Below are 8,192 nucleotides of genomic sequence, written 5' to 3'. Positions count from 1 at the left end.
TCTCTCTCTCTCTCTCTCTCTCTCTCTCTCTCTCAACAGATTCTTGCCGTCGAATCCTTCACATGCTTTTATCATATATTCTGACTTATTTCGGTAATGTTTTTTGTATTTTCAACAGTGTTTCGCAATAGGCATACTCAAACGCGACATGTATATTTTATGAACTATCTTTTGAGTTTATTAACAGTTTTTATTGCAGATCTTATTTATTTTTGTCCGCTGTCTTAAATAAATTGCATTTTCTAGAGCGCTGATTATATATATATTTATATATATATATATATATATATATATATATATATATATATATATATATATATATATATATATACATTTGTATATATATATATATATATATATATATATATATATATATATATATATATATATATATATATATTTATATTTATATTATATATATATGATAGTATATACATAATTTATGTTGCTTTTCGTGTGACATAACCTGTTTTCTTTATTTTCCATGAGAACACCAGGAATATATAATGATGTTCCAGAATTATGGAGTTTGTGTGCTAAAATCTACGAGATTAGACCTTGACTTCTAAATCTTTTCTTTTGTTTAGAATTTGTTATTAATTTGTAATTTTCACATGAATATATTCACTCTTCTTCGTTCCCAAATCCAACAATACGCGGCCAACGAGTGCGAAAGTGTCGTTATCATGCCCTGGCAACCTACTGTTAAAAAATCGGACACACAGTTGACCGGTAGGTTAGCAGGGTGCGATGATGAAACCAGATTCGCTTGCCATTGCTGTAATACATAATGTACAATGATTTATAATGATTTATAATCATATATAAACACTTTAATACTTGTTTAGTCTCATCAGTCATATCTTCATTACTTATTAGTTGTTCAAAGACCCAGTTATCGTTTTTTTTTTTTGTAAATGTGAAAAGATTTACGTTTTCTTTTAACAGATGACGTATTCTTGAGAATGTCAGACAACACAAAATAGAGAAAGCGGTGAGTACCTTATTCTTTGCTTTTTTTTATTCTTTAAGTACTACGTACATCATTCCGACCAGCCATTTTACCGATAGATTATTTCCCAAGGTCGTTGGTATTGTCACTCCGTTAAAAGACAAGAAAATAAAATAATTTTCAGTGAAAGGCCTTTGGACTTTCAGCTCTACATCATTCTTTTAGAGGAATATTAATTGAACTATTTTCCATTTTCTACTATTTCTTGTTTTATTCTCTCGACCTTTGAAAGCGTGGTTCGATTAAAATCTGTCTTTCTACAATCAGAACACTTCGAGCCACTACAACTTTTCTTTTTATTTCATCTCCGCGTTCATTGTTTTTTCCTGTCATTCAGGCTAAGTCTCTACTCTGTTATCAACATGGAAGATCTCTTGAGGGACTTATGGTACTAAGATGATCATTATTATGATTAGAAGCATTAGTATTAGTTACTGTAATGTGCACGTATTCCAAGGGAACAATCAGGAAAAGTCCATAAATCAGAATCTTCTCGGAACAGAATCCACAGAGTTGGAAACCCAGGGATTCTGGAATGAAAAGTAGACGAGCAGGAGAGTTCGGGCGCCTCGCATCTCCTCCAAGACTGGGCAGTCGAATAGATAAATAAACAGATAAATAAATAAAGAAATAGATTGATAGATAGACAGAGTTACAGATAAATGGATAGATGGTGCTATCCAAATTCGGGTGACTTCCAGAACCTCGTCACTTGTTGCCAGTCCCGAGCCGCATTTCTGGTCAAATTTTCGTAATGGTCCAAGACTCTTCTTCTTCGTTTAACATTTTTATAAAAAAACTTTGAATAGACCGTAATCGGCTGCCCTGCCTGACATCGCTTAGAAGCGCATGTGTACATGTATCGTACCAAATCCCTAGCCCTTTCTCCCAGCAAAGAGAGTTGAAGAAACATCAAGGTGTCTGTTATGGTCTGCAAAACCTGAAAAACAAACACAGAAACATTCAAAAAAACTAATAGAAAACATAATTGAAGAAATTAATCACCCTAATTTTAAAAGTCTAGTTGAATATAAGAAAGATAAACATATTTATCTTTTGTGAGCGAGTCTCTGCTTTAATTGGAATATCTCATATCTTTATAACGACCGTTGATAATTACGTACGTTGGAGACCCAGTCCGTGTTGTTCAGTAAACATAAATAAACACACACACACACACATACGCACACACACATACGCACACACACGCCCTCGTTGGATTTCTACCAGTGATTATATTTCGGCATTCGCCCATGAAACGAAGTGTGTTCTTCCTTCGTTAAACTTAACAGTGATTTAATAATGATCGCTCTGCTCCCTTCCGCATACTCGACTCCAACAATAGAAAATCTGTTAACCTGTTTAGATGTTTCTTTTCACTGCCAAACGGGAGAAACCTGTTTAATATAATATATATATATATATATATATATATATATATATATATATATATATATATATATATATATATATATATATTGAATTTTATCGCATCACCGTGATACATATGCAAGCATTAAGCTACAAACGTCCTTTAATATCCAGTTTACTCTACCTTGATGGCCGTGTCGTTTAAGGCGTCACTGTAGCCCTGAGTTCTTGTCCTCCGTGGTTCGAGCCCACGAGACGACGAACTTATTATCAACTAAAAAAATCCACTTCGGGTAACATATATGAAAATATATCTTTTCCAAGGTAGAGCGAATTGATATATATATATATATATATATATATATATATATATATATATATATATATATATATATATATATATATATATATATATATATATATATATATATATTTATATATATATATATATATATATATATATATATATATATATATATATATATATATATATATATATATTTATATATATTTATATATATATATATATATATATATATATATATAAAAACTTCCATTGCATATTTCTGTAAATATGTACAATAAGTTTGTCTCCTCGAGGACGAAATTTCCATGTTTCGGTCGTGAGAGAGAGGATTTAAAGAATTATTCAAAATTTATTCAGCCTTGAGGGGATTGTGATAATTTTGATTATAATGAGATCTAACTGCTATTCGTTAGTCAGTATTTTTGGGACTTCTGATTATTTACACAGACCTAGCTTCGATAAATCACGTATTTCTTAATATTATTTATGTTTCGGTAGACTTGCTTATCGCTCCGATGTCTTAAACTCTATATTCATTCAGCTATATTCGATATAACAGTCCCTGTTCGAAATTATATCCTCAATTGATTTCTAAAAAATTTCAAAGGATGAAAACATTTTCCTCATTTTTGCATATGATCTTTTCAGATCTTTTTTCCTCTCCGTCTTGTAAAGTGGTGTTGCCATCTTTTTAATATTTATTTTCATATTTATTTTTTTACATTTCTTTTATATTTACTTTTGGTCGGTGTTCCATAATGACGAGAGTGTATGTCCCTCTTCCTCCAGCGTGGCTTTATTGCAGACCACATCTTCTCACATTTATTATTATAATATCAATCATTCATTTATTAGTCAAGACAGAACGTTGATAACTTGAGAACCTCAGTTCAACTCGTCGACATTTCGTTAAAAGATTTAGCTTCAAATTACCTTAATGTGACTGATTTCCACATGGCCGTGTTACAATTTATGTTCCTCATTTAGCTCTCTGGTAATGTGAGAACTGTGAAGGAAAAATACCGACCGGGAAAATAAGCTTATGACATACAACTCCGGATGGAACGAGATACAAGACGGAATATTTCAGCGTATGGAATTTTTCTGAATTTTTAATAGATCATTGCGGAAGAGGCACTGTACACGAGGGAATGCTTTTGTGAATTGGTGTATGATTGTAGGAAGATTCGCTATGCATATTCTGATATTGTGAGGCCACATCTTAAGAATGTCAGTAACATGTTTGATACGTAAAGAAGTATTTACAACATGATTTTACGATTCATGAGGGAAGTTCGCTAATTGATGGAATAAGCAGGTAAAAATAGCATATAGTTTTAGTTTCTGTGCATGAATGATTAATACATAGTATGATTATATAAGTGATAAAGATTAAAGTACACCTAGTAAAAATTTCATGAGCATGTAATACTTGGAAAGTACGATGCGCTCGACAAAATATTGAAATATGATTTATAGTTTTGATACAGAATTAGGTTGTATAATGCTTAGTGTGGCAGAAGATGCAACGCTTATTTTTATTTTCTTCATCAGAATATTTTGATAGTATAGAATCGCATAACTCTTAAGCCAAACCAGGTAATTCGGCTACTAGATTACGTTACGATTATTTGGACATTAAGTATAATCTGTGAAAGAAATCATACTTTTTCAACTAGGTTGGTTGAACCAAGAGTCTCTCTCTCTCTCTCTCTCTCTCTCTCTCTCTCTCTCTCTCTCTCTCTCTCTCTCTCTCTCTCTCTCAGTTGACGTCATGTATGCGCAGTGTATGAGTAAAATTCATCATTACCTTTTACTTATTCCTTTATGGTAATATAATTATTTACAACTTTCTTTCAACTTCTTAAAGACGGGAGTTGAGCAACAACAGTGAGCAAAAAATATTGAATGAATCGGGTGTGGCGAAAAAAAATCCTCTTTAAAGTAGCGGAACAGAGGCAGATGTGGGGAGGGGTTAGAGAGAAAGAGAGAGGGGGGCAGGTGGGAGTAGGGTGAAGGAAAGGGGGGGGGGAAATAGCATCAGGAACGACGTTCAACTTGCGGCTAAAAACAAATGGGCCCTGGGTGCCTACTTAGCCGAAGTATAACTGAGCCCGCCGCCACTTGTCACGGATTCGGCAACACGGTACGTTCCTAATAACTTCGCAGCCCCCTAACTTCTGCGCCACAAGTTTTGATGTTTTAAGATGCCTCTGGGTATTTCCGCGCCGGGTGAAATAGTGGTTCGGGGAATTTCTCATTATGTGAGTTTACAATGATGGATGTAAAGTGAAGTCGAGAGTGACTAAATGACTGAATGAGGAACAAACAGGCTTCCGGAGAAAGTGTCACACGGCTGTGTGTGGTGCCAGCGCCCGGGGAATGAGCGAGTTTTTTTTTTTCGTCTTTGCTTCTTCTTCTTCTTCTTCTTCTTCTTCTCTTCTTCTTCTTCTTCTTCTTCTTCTTCTTCTTCTTCTTCTTCGTCTTCTTCTACTTCTTCTTCTTCGTCTTCTTCTTCTTCTTCGTCTTCTTCTTCTTCATCCTCTTCTTCTTCTTCTTTTTCTTCTTCTTCTTCTTCTTCTTCTTCTGCTGCCTCATTTTCGTCTTCTTCTTCTTCTTCTTCTTCGTCTTCTTCTTCTTCTTCGTCTTCTTCTACTTCTTCTTCTTCGTCTTCTTCTTCTTCTTCTTCTTCTTCTTCTTCTTCTTCTTCTTCTTCTTCTTCTTCTTCTTTTCTTCTTCTTCTTCTTCTGATAAAATAGGAAACAGGGGCTCAGATTATACTTTCAAAACTAGCAGCATGAAAGTAAAAGGAGATATAAAAATATTGTTATGTAAAGGAGTTTATAGATTTTTATGACGTGCCATTCTATGAAAAGTGGTTTTTGTTATGTAGTTTGTCTTACATTGTTGATGTTTTCATCTTTTCGTCTTATGGTTTATCCTGTTCATTGTATTTTTTTTTTTTTGTAATTGTGTTTTGCGTGTTTGTAACTGGTGTAAGTTATCTAACTTCAGGATATATAAATGTATCTTACAACGAAAATTATAGCACGGGATACTTTGATCCTTGTTCAGTAATGGCTTGATGTAATCGCCTGAAAATTGGTTTGTTAAGCTGGTTTTATCTGAAGTTTTACAGTCCCATGACCTAGTTTTATTGGCTCTCTCTCTGGTATCTCTACAGACCCATGACCTGTTAGGCTCTCTCTCTCTCTCTCTCTCTCTCTCTCTCTCTCTCTCTCTCTCTCTTATTGCTAATGAAACTCCCCTTCTAAATCACTGTTTGTCTGGTTACGGGAACGTCTTAGATATCTTTGTTGTTACGAAAAAGAAAATCTCTCTCTCTCTCTCTCTCTCTCTCTCTCTCTCTCTCTCTCTCTCTCTCTCGTAATTTTTTTTTCTGGAGTGCCGGTGAAAGAGAGAGATTAGTTTTTGAGGAAAATTTCTCCTTTAAATGTCAAGAAATGTTCTATATCAGGAGGACTCTCGAAACATCTCTCATTTGCATCAGTTCAGTGAGTATGCCTGAAACTCTTGATCTCTGCAGTTCTTCTTCTTCAGTGGCCACGTGTGGATGTGGCTTAAGGAAAATAACTAAAGGGGAGATTTGATATACAGGCTGACTTCCGTTCCCGTTGCCCACGCTCTCGTGAACTGGTAGGGCACAAAAGATAGGGCACCAGGAGCGAATCCTTTTGAAGAGGGGCAGGTTTTGGGAGGTTGCTGTGACATTCCCCGTCTTGAAATCTTCGTTGGTTAGTTTCAAATTGTTACCCGCACTGCCTTTGTGAAGAAGGTCTCTCCTGAATTGCCCAAGGTGTTGCCTTTTGCCACCTTTATGCCCCTGAACCGCCATCCAAAGGCGAGACCTTGCTTACACGTCGGCAATGACATCCAAGGACGCCCTTGTCACTATAGGAAACTCTTGTGAATAGACGCCTTACAGGACCTGAAGTTCGTACACCCGCATTGACAGTCCTCAGAATAACACTTCAAGCGCCCATACATCCGCGCGTGCGCGCACACAAATGTAAATATACGCACTTGCCTCCGACGACAAATCACACAACTGGAAGTTCGTGTGACGGGTAAAGGCCCCCTTGGGGACGCCGTAACGCCAACCTGCCACTCCCATACAATTACAAATGTTTGTTTATTTTATTTTTTCGCCCCCCCTTTACCGTCCGCGGGCGACATTTATAAAAATCTTTTATAGTTCCCCCCCTTCCTTCCCCTCGGAAGACCATTTTTTGTGAATGGAAGATTGGTAGGGCACATCTGGAAGACACCGGTTGAATATGGAATGGCTGTTTGACCACTGCGTTTGTATGTGTGTTTGTGCGTACGGCCGGATATTTATCGTTTGTTATAAATTGACATCTGTTATTTATCATGGCTCTGTTTATACTGCCGTTTGTTTATGCCTAATTTATTAGGTGATACGTAACTGTACAGGTGGTAAAGCTAATGTTCCGATCTCTCTCTCTCTCTCTCTCTCTCTCTCTCTCTCTCTCTCTCTCAAGGAAAAGAAGGGAGGCGGATATATATGTGACTACAGTAGTATTGAAAATATGTATTGATTTATCGACAGAATAAACTGGCGCCGCCAGAGGAAGGCCTTTCGACACGTCACTTAATGTGTCCTTTCGTTTGTTCCTTTGTTTCTGTGTCTTCTTGAATGCAGTCTCTTCTCTATTCCCTTCGGTTTGTTCTTCTTCTTCTTCTTCTTCTTCTTCTTTCTTCTTCTTCAGAGACCAATTTTTGAGGCAAATAATTATCGCCTGTCAAGTGGTGCAAATCGTTAGTGACCCAAAGTCAAACGTCCCTCGAATCTGGCAGGTTTTCATTACCACTCTTATTATTATTATTATTATTATTATTATTATTATTATTATTATTATTATTATTATTATTATTATTAATTTTGGGAAGAGCAAGATGGTATAAACTCATGGACCCCAATACTACTACTAATATTACTACTACACTACTACTACTACTACTACTAATAATAATAATAATAATAATAATAATAATAATAAATATCACCTGAAACACCAGTTAAATTCATGACAAATTCAGAAAGCTTTTTTTGATATGCGACCATGTCTATTATTATTATTATTATTATTATTATTATTATTATTATTATTATTATTATTATTATTATTATTATTATTATTATTCAGAAGATGAACAATAATAAACTCAATACCCACTGACTGGGTTCCCTTCCTCGCCCCCAACAAGTGGGGATCGCGTTGAATATGATATTACAGCCTCTGGTAAATCAACAAGTGGATTTCGCGACAACCAACATAACTTGTAGAGCTGACATCATGGATTCGCCCCCGCCCCCTCCTCACCCCTCCACCCCGAATTAGTGGTAGAATCGGATGTAATTTCGGGGCGTAGTTCTTTTTCAGATGTTGAAGAATTTTTTTTTAACACATTTGAAGTTATATTTTAAGGATCGCTAGAAATGTTGTGAAGCCCTTCGCC

General features: G+C 35.5%; 1 long non-coding RNA gene across 1 annotated transcript in view; it reads left to right on the top strand.

Moving 5' to 3' along the window:
- The window catches only part of LOC136854235 (uncharacterized), a 1,096,131-nt gene extending 1,095,137 nt beyond the window's left edge, over positions 1-994 (top strand). The window contains exon 8 of the long non-coding RNA XR_010857668.1: positions 949-994. This is a non-coding gene — a long non-coding RNA (uncharacterized lncRNA). The remainder of the gene's footprint in view (positions 1-948) is intronic.
- The last annotated feature ends 7,198 nt before the right edge of the window (positions 995-8,192 follow it).

Source organism: Macrobrachium rosenbergii, chromosome 28 (genome assembly GCF_040412425.1).
Source record: "Macrobrachium rosenbergii isolate ZJJX-2024 chromosome 28, ASM4041242v1, whole genome shotgun sequence".
NCBI classification, from domain to species: Eukaryota; Metazoa; Arthropoda; class Malacostraca; order Decapoda; family Palaemonidae; genus Macrobrachium; species Macrobrachium rosenbergii.
This window is presented reverse-complemented; position numbering and strand designations above follow the sequence as displayed.